General features: G+C 39.3%; 19 pseudogenes; all 19 read right to left on the bottom strand.

Annotated features, from left to right (window-relative positions):
* Positions 1 to 2,307: 2,307 nt before the first annotated feature.
* LOC127963001 (uncharacterized) lies at positions 2,308 to 2,426 on the bottom strand (annotated as a pseudogene).
* A 769-nt stretch (positions 2,427 to 3,195) lies between these two features.
* On the bottom strand, positions 3,196 to 3,314 carry LOC127962880 (uncharacterized; annotated as a pseudogene).
* An 84-nt stretch (positions 3,315 to 3,398) lies between these two features.
* LOC127957466 (uncharacterized) lies at positions 3,399 to 3,517 on the bottom strand (annotated as a pseudogene).
* Positions 3,518 to 4,296: 779 nt separating this feature from the next.
* LOC127964479 (uncharacterized) lies at positions 4,297 to 4,415 on the bottom strand (annotated as a pseudogene).
* An 84-nt stretch (positions 4,416 to 4,499) lies between these two features.
* On the bottom strand, positions 4,500 to 4,618 carry LOC127962733 (uncharacterized; annotated as a pseudogene).
* A 974-nt stretch (positions 4,619 to 5,592) lies between these two features.
* On the bottom strand, positions 5,593 to 5,711 carry LOC127961504 (uncharacterized; annotated as a pseudogene).
* Positions 5,712 to 6,682: 971 nt separating this feature from the next.
* LOC127963066 (uncharacterized) lies at positions 6,683 to 6,801 on the bottom strand (annotated as a pseudogene).
* Positions 6,802 to 7,771: 970 nt separating this feature from the next.
* Positions 7,772 to 7,890, bottom strand: LOC127957528 (uncharacterized; annotated as a pseudogene).
* A 509-nt stretch (positions 7,891 to 8,399) lies between these two features.
* LOC127964217 (uncharacterized) lies at positions 8,400 to 8,518 on the bottom strand (annotated as a pseudogene).
* Positions 8,519 to 8,602: 84 nt separating this feature from the next.
* Positions 8,603 to 8,721, bottom strand: LOC127964157 (uncharacterized; annotated as a pseudogene).
* Positions 8,722 to 9,494: 773 nt separating this feature from the next.
* On the bottom strand, positions 9,495 to 9,613 carry LOC127963956 (uncharacterized; annotated as a pseudogene).
* An 84-nt stretch (positions 9,614 to 9,697) lies between these two features.
* Positions 9,698 to 9,816, bottom strand: LOC127957578 (uncharacterized; annotated as a pseudogene).
* An 849-nt stretch (positions 9,817 to 10,665) lies between these two features.
* On the bottom strand, positions 10,666 to 10,784 carry LOC127963208 (uncharacterized; annotated as a pseudogene).
* Positions 10,785 to 12,111: 1,327 nt separating this feature from the next.
* Positions 12,112 to 12,230, bottom strand: LOC127957639 (uncharacterized; annotated as a pseudogene).
* Positions 12,231 to 13,082: 852 nt separating this feature from the next.
* LOC127961371 (uncharacterized) lies at positions 13,083 to 13,201 on the bottom strand (annotated as a pseudogene).
* A 765-nt stretch (positions 13,202 to 13,966) lies between these two features.
* LOC127961391 (uncharacterized) lies at positions 13,967 to 14,085 on the bottom strand (annotated as a pseudogene).
* An 84-nt stretch (positions 14,086 to 14,169) lies between these two features.
* LOC127957704 (uncharacterized) lies at positions 14,170 to 14,288 on the bottom strand (annotated as a pseudogene).
* An 846-nt stretch (positions 14,289 to 15,134) lies between these two features.
* Positions 15,135 to 15,253, bottom strand: LOC127961483 (uncharacterized; annotated as a pseudogene).
* Positions 15,254 to 16,088: 835 nt separating this feature from the next.
* LOC127963256 (uncharacterized) lies at positions 16,089 to 16,207 on the bottom strand (annotated as a pseudogene).
* Positions 16,208 to 16,551: the final 344 nt, after the last annotated feature.

The following is a 16,551-nucleotide window of genomic DNA, read 5'->3' on the forward strand; positions in this document are numbered from 1 at the left end:
ACATTTTTGCAATAATACATTAAAATGAAAATATGTCATTTCAAGGAATGGATTCCCTTTTACACTTTTTTTTTACAAACACTTATTTTTCATCTTTCATATTATAGTAACAAAACAGAACATTTAGAATAAAACACATCTTTATCCTAAAAAAATTGCACACATGTATTTTTGTCTTCTTTTGTTTGACCATGTTTCTTCTGCTCCATTTAACAAACCTTGCAATGTTTAAGATGCAATTTAAAAAACACTCATTATTGACATTTATTAAAATAGCGACCCCTCTTTTCCTTCCTATATCACAATTACTATACATTTCTCCATTCCACAATTTTCTGATTTCATCACTTATTTTATCTTCCCACCTCATTCCTTGTAGACATAACATATCCCTATTTTTAGTCAGACACATCAATCTTTCAAACCTTTGACTTTGGGATAAGTCTCTAGCATTCAATGAAACAATACTTAGAAAACTCATTAAGGAAAACACAGGATAAACCAAAAACCACCACTCAATTAGTTTCATTGTCTTTAAAGAAAACATGTCTTGCTTCCCCCATTTCCACTTTTCCTCCTTTCCTTTAGCGCATCTCTTCTTATTTTCTGCTTTTTAAGAACCTTTTGAATGTCAACTCCACCTTTTGTTCTTGCTTTTACACCTCTATTCAGTCTTTCTATTCCTTTATTTTCCAAACCAAAAATCCTCCCCCCATTTTCCACTTCTCTTACCTCCGGCAGTATCTTCATTCCCTTATCCTCATCCTTTTCTTGACCTTTTTCATAGTCCATCCCAGTCGTGTCCACTTCTTCCTTTTCCTTAGAAAAGTCTTTGTTAATCAAAATTCTTTCCTCTTTGTCTACTCCTTCTCCCTTCTCCATTCCTTGTTCTCCATCTTTGCTCTTTTCTTCATTCTCATCTTTGTTGGTTTCCTCCTCTTCCTCATTGTCCTGTTCATCTTCCTCTCCTTGAGTCTGCCGCAGTGAATCATTTAAATGATCAGTTGCAGTATCTCCCATCACCTCCTGTACGTCCATATTTGTGTCCTCATTTACCTCATGTTCCATCTCACATCTGCATCTCATGATTGCTTTGTCGCAGCCTTGGCACCGTGGGACTTTGCAGTCCCGCGCATAATGCCCCTGCTCAAAACAGTCTCGACATTTGAATTGCGGACAGTCCTTTTTCTCATGTTCCACACTTACACAGATCCTGCATGTCTTCAGCTGGTTGTCATGAATCACTCTGTAGTACTGCACTCCTTCTTCAGTCATGAACCTGGTATTATATGGCAAAGATGTCACTTCTTGTGGAAACTTTACCTTTAGAAAACGTGTTCCGTCCGCCACTGTTGTCCCCGGATGATATCTTCTTCTTAGAGGCAAAATGGGAGTTACTCCCCAATTTATCAGTTTTTGAATAATTTCCTCATCTTCTATATAGCTGGGCAGACTCAAGAAAGATACCATTCTTTCTGTTGCACACAGTTTCCTTATCTCACATTCTTTTCCATTAATCATGATTCCATTCAACAGTAAATCACAGTCCAACTCACTTTCCATAGTCATTTCAAATTCATTGTTATTCTTTCTTCTTAGTCCGATCAGTTTTCCAATTCCTACTTTCTCTTCAACTGATTTAATGATCATTATTACTGTTGTGTGTTCTATATCTTTTACAGTCATTGTTAATGTTGCTTCTTTTCTGTATTGCCTCTGATACTTTGTTTGTTGGCTCAACCTCTTTATCATTTGCTGTCGTTGAGATAAATCATTTATTTTTTCACCAACTCCTTTATTAGTTCCAGTACCTTCAGTTGTTTGTAGTGCTGTTTTTCTGTCCTGTCCATTTGTTTTTCCATCTGGTTTTCTCCTTGAAACCACCTTTGCCCATGTTTCATTCCTGCTTTCACCATTGTCTTCATTTATATTCCTTTCCATCTCGTCTGCAACATATCCTGATTCTCTGTTCCCCATCTCATTTCCTTTTGCCAGTCCGTGTCCTTTGTCCGTTAAATCCGTCATTTTCTTAAATGAAAACCCCAAACAGTATAAACTGTTTGGGGTTAAAAAACAACAACAACTAACTAATATAAACTCAAAACACACAAACAAACGAAAAAACTAAACCAAACTACAAAATGGAAGAGCCTCTCTCTTCCTACTACTGCCAACTCACTTCCTGTTGCACTCTAGCGCCCTCAGGTTGGTATGGCCGTAAGCGAAGACTGCTGCAAAGAGAGAGCTATTTAAAGATCAGCCAATCTAATCGCCGGTACATTATATAAGTAGGAAAGAAAACCCTAAAGCTTAAAGCATCTGGTATTCCCAGGCGGTCTCCCATCTAAGTACCAACCAGGCCCAAACCTGCTTAGCTTCCGAGAGCAGACGAGATCAGGCATAGCCAGGTTGTTATGGTCGCAAGCGAAGGCTGCTGGAAAGAGAGGACTATTTAAAGATCAGCCAATCAAATCGCCCATACATTAAGTAGGAATGAAAACCCAAAAGCTTACAGCACCTGGTATTCCGAGGCGGTCTCCCATCCAAGCACTAACCAGGCCAATACCTGCTAAGATTCAGAGATCGGGCATTGAATCTTTTTTAAGATTATTATATAATTAGTAATAAATTTCCAATAATATTAGAGCACCTGGTATTCCAAGGCGGTCTCCCATTCAAACACTAAACAGGTCCATAGCTGCTATGATTCAAAGATTGGGCATTGACTCTTTTTTTTTCAAGATTATTATATAATTAGTACAAATTTCCAAAAATATTACAGCAACTGGTATTCCGAGGCGGTCTCCCATCCAAGCACTAAACAGGTCTATACCTCCTAAGATTCAAAGATTGGGCATTGACTCTTTTTTTTTTTTTTTGCAAGATTATTATATAATTAGTAAAAATTGCCAAAAATATAACAGCAACTGGTATTTCCAGGCCGTCTCCCATCCAAGTACTAACCAGGCAAAACCTGCTATTATTCAGAGATCGGGCATTGACTTTTTTTTTTTTTCAAGATTATTATATAATTTGTGAAAAATTTGCAGAAATCTTAAAGCAACTGGTATTACCAGAGGGTCTCCCATCCAATTACTAACCAGGCCCATACCTGCTAAGATTCAGATATTGGGCATTGACTCTTTTCTTTTTTTCTTGCAAGATTATTATAGAATTTGTGAAAAATTTCCAAAAATCTTACAGCACCTGGTATTACTAGGCAGTCCCCCATCCGAGTACTATCCAGGCCCAAACCTGCTTAGCTTCCGAGCTCAGACATGATCTGGCATAGCCAGGGTGGTTTGGCCATAAGCGAAGACTGCTGCAAAGAGAGAGCTATTTAAAGATCAGCCAATCTAATCGCCGGTACATTATATAAGTAGGAAAGAAAACCCTAAAGCTTAAAGCACCTGGTATTCCCAGGCGGTCTCCCATCTAAGTACCAACCAGGCCCAAACCTGCTTAGCTTCCGAGAGCAGACGAGATCAGGCATAGCCAGGTTGTTATGGTCGCAAGCGAAGGCTGCTGTAAAGAGAGGACTATTTAAAGATCAGCCAATCAAATCCCCCATACATTAAGTAGGAATGAAAACCCAAAAGCTTACAGCACCTGGTATTCCGAGGCGGTCTCCCATCCAAGCACTAACCAGGCCAATACCTACTAAGATTCAGAGATCGGGCATTGAATCTTTTTTAAGATTATTATATAATTAGTAATACATTTCCAATAATATTAGAGCACCTGGTATTCCAAGGCGGTCTCCCATCCAAACACTAAACATGTCCATAGCTGCTAAGATTCAAAGATTGGGCATTGACTCTTTTTTTTTTCAAGATTATTATATAATTAGTACAAATTTCCAAAAATATTACAGCAACTGGTATTCCGAGGCGATCTCCCATCCAAGCACTAAACAGGTCCATACCTCCTAAGATTCAAAGATTGGGCATTGACTCTTTTTTTTTTTTTTTTTTTTTTTTGCAAGATTATTATGTAATTAGTAAAAATTGCCAAAAATATTATAGGAACTGGTATTTCCAGGCCGTCTCCCATCCAAGTACTAACCAGGCAAAACCTGCTATTATTCAGAGATCGGGCATTGACTTTTTTTTTTTTTTTTCAAGATCATTACATAATTTGTGAAAAATTTCAAAAATCTTAAAGCAACTGGTATTACCAGGGGGTCTCCCATCCAATTACTAACCAGGCCCATACCTGCTAAGATTCAGATATTGGGTATTGTCTCTTCTTTTATTCTTGCAAGATTATTATATAATTTGTGAAAAATTTCCAAAAATCTTACAGCACCTGGTATTACTAGGCAGTCCCCCATCCGAGTACTAACCAGGCCCAAACCTGCTTAGCTTCCGAGCTCAGACATTATCTGGCATAGCCAGGGTGGTATGGCCATAAGCGAAGACTGCTGCAAAGAGAGAGCTATTTAAAGATCAGCCAATCTAATCGCCGGTACATTATATAAGTAGGAAAGAAAACCCTAAAGCTTAAAGCACCTGGTATTCCAAAGCCGTCTCCCATCTAAGTACCAACCAGGCCCAAACCTGCTTAGCTTCCGAGAGCAGACGAGATCAGGCATAGCCAGGTTGTTATGGTCGCAAGCGAATGCTGCTGGAAAGAGAGGACTATTTAAAGATCAGCCAATCAAATCGCCCATACATTAAGTAGGAATGAAAACCCAAAAGCTTACAGCACCTGGTATTCCGAGGCGGTCTCCCATCCAAGCACTAACCAGGCCAATACCTGCTAAGATTCAGAGATCGGGCATTGAATCTTTTTTAAGATTATTATATAATTAGTAATACATTTCCAATAATATTAGAGCACCTGGTATTCCAAGGCGGTCTCCCATCCAAACACTAAACATGTCCATAGCTGCTAAGATTCAAAGATTGGGCATTGACTCTTTTTTTTTCAAGATTATTATATAATTAGTACAAATTTCCAAAAATATTACAGCAACTGGTATTCCGAGGCGATCTCCCATCCAAGCACTAAACAGGTCCATACCTCCTAAGATTCAAAGATTGGGCATTGACTCTTTTTTTTTTTTTTGCAAGATTATTATGTAATTAGTAAAAATTAGCAAAAATATTATAGGAACTGGTATTTCCAGGCCGTCTCCCATCCAAGTACTAACCAGGCAAAACCTGCTATTATTCAGAGATCGGGCATTGACTTTTTTTTTTTTTTTTCAAGAATATTACATAATTTGTGAAAAATTTAAAAAAATCTTAAAGCAACTGGTATTACCAGGGGGTCTCCCGTCCAAATACTAACCAGGCCCATACCTGCTAAGATTCAGATATTGGGCATTGACTCTTTTCTTTTTTTCTTGCAAGATTATTATAGAATTTGTGAAAAATTTCCAAAAATCTTACAGCACCTGGTATTACTAGGCAGTCCACCATCCGAGTACTAACCAGGCCCAAACCTGCTTAGCTTCCGAGCTCAGACATTATCTGGCATAGCCAGGGTGGTATGGCCATAAGCGAAGACTGCTGCAAAGAGAGAGCTATTTAAAGATCAGCCAATCTAATCGCCGGTACATTATATAAGTAGGAAAGAAAACCCTAAGGCTTAAAGCATCTGGTATTCCCAGGCGGTCTCCCATCTAAGTACCAACCAGGCCCAAACCTGCTTAGCTTCCGAGAGCAGACGAGATCAGGCATAGCCAGGTTGTTATGGTCGCAGGCGAAGGCTGCTGGAAAGAGAGGACTATTTAAAGATCAGCCAATCAAATCGCCCATACATTAAGTAGGAATGAAAACCCAAAAGCTTACAGCACCTGGTATTCCGAGGCGGTCTCCCATCCAAGCACTAACCAGGCCAATACCTGCTAAGATTCAGAGATCGGGCATTGAATCTTTTTTAAGATTATTATATAATTAGTAATAAATTTCCAATAATATTAGAGCACCTGGTATTCCAAGGCGGTCTCCCATTCAAACACTAAACAGGTCCATAGCTGCTATGATTCAAAGATTGGGCATTGACTCTTTTTTTTTCAAGATTATTATATAATTAGTACAAATTTCCAAAAATATTACAGCAACTGGTATTCCGAGGCGGTCTCCCATCCAAGCACTAAACAGGTCTATACCTCCTAAGATTCAAAGATTGGGCATTGACTCTTTTTTTTTTTTTTTTGCAAGATTATTATATAATTAGTAAAAATTGCCAAAAATATAACAGCAACTGGTATTTCCAGGCCGTCTCCCATCCAAGTACTAACCAGGCAAAACCTGCTATTATTCAGAGATCGGGCATTGACTTTTTTTTTTTTCAAGATTATTATATAATTTGTGAAAAATTTGCAGAAATCTTAAAGCAACTGGTATTACCAGAGGGTCTCCCATCCAATTACTAACCAGGCCCATACCTGCTAAGATTCAGATATTGGGCATTGACTCTTTTCTTTTTTTCTTGCAAGATTATTATAGAATTTGTGAAAAATTTCCAAAAATCTTACAGCACCTGGTATTACTAGGCAGTCCACCATCCGAGTACTAACCAGGCCCAAACCTGCTTAGCTTCCGAGCTCAGACATTATCTGGCATAGCCAGGGTGGTATGGCCATAAGCGAAGACTGCTGCAAAGAGAGAGCTATTTAAAGATCGCCAATCTAATCGCCGGTACATTATATAAGTAGGAAAGAAAACCCTAAAGCTTAAAGCATCTGGTATTCCCAGGCGGTCTCCCATCTAAGTACCAACCAGGCCCAAACCTGCTTAGCTTCCGAGAGCAGACGAGATCAGGCATAGCCAGGTTGTTATGGTCGCAAGCGAAGGCTGCTGGAAAGAGAGGACTATTTAAAGATCAGCCAATCAAATCGCAATACATTAAGTAGGAATGAAAACCCAAAAGCTTACAGCACCTGGTATTCCGAGGCGGTCTCCCATCCAAGCACTAACCAGGCCAATACCTGCTAAGATTCAGAGATCGGGCATTGAATCTTTTTTAAGATTATTATATAATTAGTAATAAATTTCCAATAATATTAGAGCACCTGGTATTCCAAGGCGGTCTCCCATTCAAACACTAAACAGGTCCATAGCTGCTAAGATTCAAAGATTGGGAATTGACTCTTTTTATTTCAAGATTATTATATTTTTAGTACAAATTTCCAAAATATTACAGCAACTGGTATTCCGAGGCGGTCTCCCATCCAAGCACTAAACAGGTCTATACCTCCTAAGATTCAAAGATTGGGCATTGACTCTTTTTTTTTTTGTTGCAAGATTATTATATAATTAGTAAAAATTGCCAAAAATATAACAGCAACTGGTATTTCCAGGCCGTCTCCCATCCAAGTACTAACCAGGCAAAACCTGCTATTATTCAGAGATCGGGCATTGACTTTTTTTTTTTTTTCAAGATTATTATATAATTTGTGAAAATTTTGCAGAAATCTTAAAGCAACTGGTATTACCAGAGGGTCTCCCATCCAATTACTAACCAGGCCCATACCTGCTAAGATTCAGATATTGGGCATTGACTCTTTTCTTTCTTTCTTGCAAGATTATTATAGAATTTGTGAAAAATTTCCAAAAATCTTACAGCACCCAGTATTACTAGGCAGTCCCCCATCCGAGTACTAACCAGGCCCAAACCTGCTTAGCTTCCGAGCTCAGACATTATCTGGCATAGCCAGGGTGGTATGGCCATAAGCGAAGACTGCTGCAAAGAGAGAGCTATTTAAAGATCAGCCAATCTAATCGCCGGTACATTATATAAGTAGGAAAGAAAACCCTAAAGCTTAAAGCACCTGGTATTCCCAGGCGGTCTCCCATCTAAGTACCAACCAGGCCCAAACCTGCTTAGCTTCCGAGAGCAGACGAGATCAGGCATAGCCAGGTTGTTATGGTCGCAAGCGAAGACTTCTGGAAAGAGAGGACTATTTAAAGATCAGCCAATCAAATCGCCCATACATTAAGTAGGAATGAAAACCCAAATGCTTACAGCACCTGGTATTCCGAGGCGGTCTCCCATCCAAGCACTAACCAGGCCAATACCTGCTAAGATTCAGAGATCGGGCATTGATTCTTTTTTTTTTTTTTTTTTTTTTTTCAAGATTATTATATAATTAGTAATAAATTTCCAATAATATTAGAGAACCTGGTATTCCAAGGCAGTCTCCCATCCAAACACTAAACAGGTCCATAGCTGCTAAGATTCAAAGATTGGGAATTGACTCTTTTTATTTCAAGATTATTATATTATTAGTACAAATTTCCAAAAATATTACAGCAACTGGTATTCCGAGGCAGTCTCCCATCCAATTAATAACCAGGCCCATACCTGCTAAGATTCAGATATTGGGCATTGACTCTTTTCTTTTTTTCTTGCAAGATTATTATAGAATTTATGAAAAATTTGCACAAATCTTACAGCACCTGGTATTACTAGGCAGTCCCCCATCCAAGTACTAACCAGGCCCAAACCTGCTTAGCTTCCGAGCTCAGACATTATCTGGCATAGCCAGGGTGGTATGGCCATAAGCGTAGACTGCTGCAAAGAGAGACCTATTTAAAGATCAGCCAATCTAATCGCCGGTACATTATATAAGTAGGAAAGAAAACCCTAAAGCTTAAAGCACCTGGTATTCCCAGGCGGTCTCCCATCTAAGTACCAACCAGGCCCAAACCTGCTTAGCTTCCGTGAGCAGACGAGATAAGGCATAGCCAGGTTGTTATGGTCGCAAGCGAAGGCTGCTGCAAAGAGTGGACTATTTAAAGATCAGCCAATCAAATCGCCCATACATTAAGTAGGAATGAAAACCCAAAAGCTTACAGCACCTGGTATTCCGAGGCGGTCTCCCATCCAAGCACTAACCAGGCCAATACCTGCTAAGATTCAGAGATCGGGCATTGGATCTTTTTAAGATTATTATATAATTAGTAATAAATTTCCAATAATATTAGAGCACCTGGTATTCCAAGGCGGTCTCCCATCCAAACACTAAACATGTCCATAGCTGCTAAGATTCAAAGATTGGGCATTGACTCTTTTTTTCATCAAGATTATTATATAATTAGTACAAATTGCCAAAAATATTACAGCAACTGGTATTCCGAGGCGGTCTCCCATCCAAGCACTAAACAGGTCTATACCTCCTAAGATTCAAAGATTGGGCATTGACTCTTTTTTTTTTTTTTTTTTGCAAGATTATTATATAATTAGTAAAAATTGCCAAAAATATTACAGCAACTGGTATTTCCAGGCCGTCTCCCATCCAAGTACTAACCAGGCAAAACCTGCTATTATTCAGAGATCGGCATTGACTTTTTTTTTTTTTTTTTCAAGATTATTACATAATTTGTGAAAAATTTAAAAAAATCTTAAAGCAACTGGTATTACCAGGGGGTCTCCCATCCAAATACTAACCAGGCCCATACCTGCTAAGATTCAGATATTGGGCATTGACTCTTCTTTTTTTCTTGCAAGATTATTATATAATTTGTGAAAAATTTCCAAAAATCTTACATCACCTGGTATTACTAGGCAGTCCCCCATCCGAGTACTATCCAGGCCCAAACCTGCTTAGCTTCCGAGCTCAGACATGATCTGGCATAGCCAGGGTGGTATGGCCATAAGCGAAGACTGCTGCAAAGAGAGAGCTATTTAAAGATCAGCCAATCTAATCGCCGGTACATTATATAAGTAGGAAAGAAAACCCTAAAGCTTAAAGCACCTGGTATTCCCAGGCGGTCTCCCATCTAAGTACCAACCAGGCCCAAACCTGCTTAGCTTCCGAGAGCAGACGAGATCAGGCATAGCCAGGTTGTTATGGTCGCAAGCGAAGGCTGCTGGAAAGAGAGGACTATTTAAAGATCAGCCAATCAAATCGCCCATACATTAAGTAGGAATGAAAACCCAAAAGCTTACAGCACCTGGTATTCCGAGGCGGTCTCCCATCCAAGCACTAACCAGGCCAATATCTGCTAAGATTCAGAGATCGGGCATTGACTCTTTTTTTTTTTTTTTTTTTTTAAGATTATTATATAATTAGTAATACATTTCCAATAATATTAGAGCACCTGGTATTCCAAGGCGGTCTCCCATCCAAACACTAAACAGGTCCTTAGCTGCAAAGATTCAAAGATTGGGCATTGACTCTTTTTTTTTTTTGCAAGATTATTATATAATTAGTACAAATTGCCAAAAATATTACAGCAACTGGTATTTCCAGGCCGTCTCCCATCCAAGTACTTACCAGGCAAAACCTGCTATTATTCAGAGATCGGGCATTGACTTTTTTTTTTTTTCAAGATTATTATATAATTTGTGAAAAATTTGCAAAAATCTTAAAGCAACTGGTATTACCAGAGGGTCTCCTATCCAATTACTAACCAGGCCCATACCTGCTAAGATTCAGATATTGGGCATTGACTCTTTTCTTTTTTTCTTGCAAGATTATTATAGAATTTGTGAAAAATTTCCAAAAATCTTACATCACCTGGTATTACTAGGCAGTCCCCCATCGAAGTACTAACCAGGCCCAAACCTGCTTAGCTTCCGAGCTCAGACATTATCTGGCATAGCCAGGGTGGTATGGCCATAAGCGAAGACTGCTGCAAAGAGAGAGCTATTTAAAGATCCGCCAATCTAATCGCCGGTACATTATATAAGTAGGAAAGAAAACCCTAAAGCTTAAAGCACCTGGTATTCCCAGGCGGTCTCCCATCTAAGTACCAACCAGGCCAAAACCTGCTTAGCTTCCGAGAGCAGACGAGATCAGGCATAGCCAGGTTGTTATGGTCGCAAGCGAAGGCTGCTGCAAAGAGAGGACTATTTAAAGATCAGCCAATCAAATCGCCCATACATTAAGTAGGAATGAAAACCCAAAAGCTTACAGCACCTGGTATTCCGAGGCGGTCTCCCATCCAATTACTAACCAGGCCCATACCTGCTAAGATTCAGATATTGTGCATAGACTCTTCTTTTTTTCTTGTAAGATTATTATATAATTTGTGAAAAATTTCCAAAAATCTTAAAGCACCTGGTATTACTAGGCAGTCCCCCATCCTAGTACTATCCAGGCCCAAACCTGCTTAGCTTCCGAGCTCAGACATGATCTGGCATAGCCAGGGTGGTATGGTCGCAAGCGAAGGCTGCTGGAAAGAGAGGACTATTTAAAGATCAGCCAATCAAATCGCCCATACATTAAGTAGGAATGAAAACCCAAAAGCTTACAGCACCTGGTATTCCGAGGCGGTCTCCCATCCAAGCACTAACCAGGCCAATACCTGCTAAGATTCAGAGATCGGGCATTGATTCTTTTTTTTTTTTTTTTTTTTTTTTAGATTGTTATATAATTAGTAATAAATTTCCAATAATATTAGAGCACCTGGTATTCCAAGGCGGTCTCCTATCCAAACACTAAACAGGTCCATAGCTGCTAAGATTCAAAGATTGGGCATTGACTCTTTTGTTTTTTGCAAGATTATTATATAATTAGTACAAATTTCCAAAAATATTACAGCAACTGGTATTCCGAGGCGGTCTCCCATCCAAGCACTAAATAGGTCTATACCTCCTAAGATTCAAAGATTGGGCATTGACTCTTTTTTTTTTGCAAGATTATTATATAATTAGTAAAAATTGCCTAAAATATTACAGCAACTGGTATTTCCAGGCCGTCTCCCATCCAAGTACTAACCAGGCAAAACCTGCTATTATTCAGAGATCGGGCATTGACTTTTTTTTTTTTTTTTAAGATTATTATATAATTTGTGAAAAATTTGCAGAAATCTTAAAGCAACTGGTATTACCAGGGGGTCTCCCATCCAATTACTAACCAGGCCCATACATGCTAAGATTCAGATATTGGGCATTGACTCTTCTTTTTTTCTTGCAAGATTATTATATAATTTGTGAAAAATTTCCAAAAATCTTACAGCACCTGGTATTACTAGGCAGTCCCCCATCCGAGTACTATCCAGGCCCAAACCTGCTTAGCTTCCGAGCTCAGACATTATCTGGCATAGCCAGGGTGGTATGGCCATAAGCGAAGACTGCTGCAAAGAGAGAGCTATTTAAAGATCAGCCAATCTAATCGCCGGTACATTATATAAGTAGGAAAGAAAACCCTAAAGCTTAAAGCACCTGGTATTCCCAGGCGGTCTCCCATCTAAGTACCAACCAGGCCCAAACCTGCTTAGCTTCCGAGAGCAGACGAGATCAGGCATAGCCAGGTTGTTATGGTCGCAAGCGAAGACTTCTGGAAAGAGAGGACTATTTAAAGATCAGCCAATCAAATCGCCCATACATTAAGTAAGAATGAAAACCCAAAAGCTTACAGCACCTGGTATTCCGAGGCAGTCACCCATCCAAGCACTAACCAGGCCAATACCTGCTAAGATTCAGAGATCGGGCATTGATTCTTTTTTTTTTTTTTTTCTTTTTTTTTTAAGATTATTATATAATTAGTAATAAATTTCCAATAATATTAGATCACCTGGTATTCCAAAGCGGTCTCCCATCCAAACACTAAACAGGTCCATAGCTGCAAAGATTCAAAGATTGGGCATTGACTCTTTTTTTTTTTGCAAGATTATTATATAATTAGTACAAATTGCCAAAAATATTACAGCAACTGGTATTTCCAGGCCGTCTCCCATCCAAGTACTAACCAGGCAAAACCTGCTATTATTCAGAGATCGGGCATTGACTTTTTTTTTTTTCAAGATTATTATATAATTTGTGAAAAATTTGCAAAAATCTTAAAGCAACTGGTATTACCAGAGGGTCTCCTATCCAATTACTAACCAGGCCCATACCTGCTAAGATTCAGATATTGGGCATTGACTCTTTTCTTTTTTTCTTGCAAGATTATTATAGAATTTGTGAAAAATTTCCAAAAATCTTACATCACCTGGTATTACTAGGCAGTCCCCATCCAAGTACTAACCAGGCCCAAACCTGCTTAGCTTCCGAGCTCAGACATTATCTGGCATAGCCAGGGTGGTATGGCCATAAGCGAAGACTGCTGCAAAGAGAGAGCTATTTAAAGATCCGCCAATCTAATCGCCGGTACATTATATAAGTAGGAAAGAAAACCCTAAAGCTTAAAGCACCTGGTATTCCCAGGCGGTCTCCCATCTAAGTACCAACCAGGCCCAAACCTTCTTAGCTTCCGAGAGCAGACGAGATCAGGCATAGCCAGGTTGTTATGGTCACAAGCGAAGGCTGCTGCAAAGAGAGGACTATTTAAAGATCAGCCAATCAAATCGCCCATACATTAAGTAGGAATGAAAACCCAAAAGCTTACAGCACCTGGTATTCCGAGGCGGTCTCCCATCCAAGCACTAACCAGGCCAATATCTGCTAAGATTCAGAGATCGGGCATTGAATCTTTTTTAAGATTATTATATAATTAGTAATACATTTCCAATAATATTAGAGCACCTGGTATTCCAAGGCGGTCTCCCATCCAAACACTAAACAGGTCCATAGCTGCTAAGATTCAAAGATTGGGCATTGACTCTTTTTTTTTCAAGATTATTATATAATTAGTACAAATTTCCAAAAATATTACAGCAACTGGTATTCCGAGGCGGTCTCCCATCCAAGCACTAAACAGGTCCATACCTCCTAAAATTCAAAGATTGGGCATTGACTCTTTTTTTTTGCAAGATTATTATGTAATTATTAAAAATTGCCAAAAATATTATAGGAACTGGTATTTCCAGGCCGTCTCCCATCCAAGTACTAACCAGGCAAAACCTGCTATTATTCAGAGATCGGGCATTGACTTTTTTTTTTTTTTTTCAAGATTATTACATAATTTGTGAAAAATTTCAAAAAATCTTAAAGCAACTGGTATTACCAGGGGGTCTCCCATCCAATTACTGAACCAGGCCCATACATGCTAAGATTCAGATATTGGGCATTGACTCTTCTTTTTTTCTTGCAAGATTATTATATAATTTGTGAAAAATTTCCAAAAATCTTACAGCACCTGGTATTACTAGGCAGTCCCCCATCCGAGTACTATCCAGGCCCAAACCTGCTTAGCTTCCGAGCTCAGACATGATCTGGCATAGCCAGGGTGGTATGGCCATAAGCGAAGACTGCTGCAAAGAGAGAGCTATTTAAAGATCAGCCAATCTAATCGCCGGTACATTATATAAGTAGGAAAGAAAACCCTAAAGCTTAAAGCACCTGGTATTCCCAGGCGGTCTCCCATCTAAGTACCAACCAGGCCCAAACCTGCTTAGCTTCCGAGAGCAGACGAGATCAGGCATAGCCAGGTTGTTATGGTCGCAAGCGAAGTCTGCTGGAAAGAGAGGACTATTTAAAGATCAGCCAATCAAATCGCCCATACATTAAGTAGGAATGAAAACCCAAAAGCTTACAGCACCTGGTATTCCGAGGCGGTCTCCCATCCAAGCACTAACCAGGCCAATACCTGCTAAGATTCAGAGATCGGGCATTGACTCTTTTTTTTTTTTTTTTTTAGATTATTATATATTTAGTAATAAATTTCCAATAATATTAGAGCACCTGGTATTCCAAGGCGGTCTCCCATCCAAACACTAAACAGGTCCATAGCTGCAAAGATTCAAAGATTGGGCATTGACTCTTTTTTTTTTGCAAGATTATTATATAATTAGTACAAATTGCCAAAAATATTACAGCAACTGGTATTTCCAGGCCGTCTCCCATCCAAGTACTTACCAGGCAAAACCTGCTATTATTCAGAGATCGGGCATTGACTTTTTTTTTTTTTTTTCAAGATTATTATATAATTTGTGAAAAATTTGCAAAAATCTTAAAGCAACTGGTATTACCAGAGGGTCTCCTATCCAATTACTAACCAGGCCCATACCTGCTAAGATTCAGATATTGGGCATTGACTCTTTTCTTTTTTTCTTGCAAGATTATTATAGAATTTGTGAAAAATTTCCAAAAATCTTACATCACCTGGTATTACTAGGCAGTCCCCCATCGAAGTACTAACCAGGCCCAAACCTGCTTAGCTTCCGAGCTCAGACATTATCTGGCATAGCCAGGGTGGTATGGCCATAAGCGAAGACTGCTGCAAAGAGAGAGCTATTTAAAGATCCGCCAATCTAATCGCCGGTACATTATATAAGTAGGAAAGAAAACCCTAAAGCTTAAAGCACCTGGTATTCCCAGGCGGTCTCCCATCTAAGTACCAACCAGGCCCAAACCTGCTTAGCTTCCGAGAGCAGACGAGATCAGGCATAGCCATGTTGTTATGGTCGCAAGCGAAGGCTGCTGCAAAGAGAGGACTATTTAAAGATCAGCCAATCAAATCGCCCATACATTAAGTAGGAATGAAAACCCAAAAGCTTACAGCACCTGGTATTCCGAGGCGGTCTCCCATCCAAGCACTAACCAGGCCAAAATCTGCTAAGATTCAGAGATCGGGCATTGAATCTTTTTTGAGATTATTATATAATTAGTAATAAATTTCCAATAATATTAGAGCACCTGGTATTCCAAGGCGGTCTCCCATCCAAACACTAAACAGGTCCATAGCTGCTAAGATTCAAAGATTGGGCATTGACTCTTTTTTTTTTCAAGATTATTATATAATTAGTACAAATTTCCAAAAATATTACAGCAACTGGTATTCCGAGGCGGTCTCCCATCCAAGCACTAACCAGGCAAAACCTGCTATTATTCAGAGATCGGGCATTGACTTTTTTTTTTTTTTTTTCAAGATTATTATATAATTTGTGAAAAATGTGCAAAAATCTTAAAGCAACTGGTATTACCAGAGGGTCTCCTATCCAATTACTAACCAGGCCCATACCTGCTAAGATTCAGATATTGGGCATTGACTCTTTTCTTTTTTTCTTGCAAGATTATTATAGACTTTGTGAAAAATTAGCAAAAATCTTACAGCACCTGGTATTACTAGGCAGTACCCCATCCAAGTACTAACCAGGCCCAAACCTGCTTAGCTTCCGAGCTCAGACATTATCTGGCATAGCCAGGGTGGTATGGCCATAAGCGAAGACTGCTGCAAAGAGAGAGCTATTTAAAGATCAGCCAATCTAATCGCCGGTACATTATATAAGTAGGAAAGAAAACCCTAAAGCTTAAAGCACCTGGTATTCCCAGGCGGTCTCCCATCTAAGTACCAACCAGGCCAAAACCTGCTTAGCTTCCGAGAGCAGACGAGATCAGGCATAGCCAGGTTGTTATGGTCGCAAGCGAAGGCTGCTGCAAAGAGAGGACTATTTAAAGATCAGCCAATCAAATCGCCCATACATTAAGTAGGAATGAAAACCCAAAAGCTTACAGCACCTGGTATTCCGAGGCGGTCTCCCATCCAAGCACTAACCAGGCCAATACCTGCTAAGATTCAGTGATCGGGCATTGAATCTTTTTTTAAGATTATTATATAATTAGTAATAAATTTCCAATAATATTAGAGCACCTGGTATTCCAAGGCGGTCTCCCATTCAAACACTAAACAGGTCCATAGCTGCTAAGATTCAAAGATTGGGCATTGACTCTTTTTTTTTCAAGATTATTATATAATTAGTACAAATTTCC

Source organism: Carassius gibelio, chromosome A3 (assembly GCF_023724105.1).
Source record: "Carassius gibelio isolate Cgi1373 ecotype wild population from Czech Republic chromosome A3, carGib1.2-hapl.c, whole genome shotgun sequence".
Classification (NCBI taxonomy): domain Eukaryota; kingdom Metazoa; phylum Chordata; class Actinopteri; order Cypriniformes; family Cyprinidae; genus Carassius; species Carassius gibelio.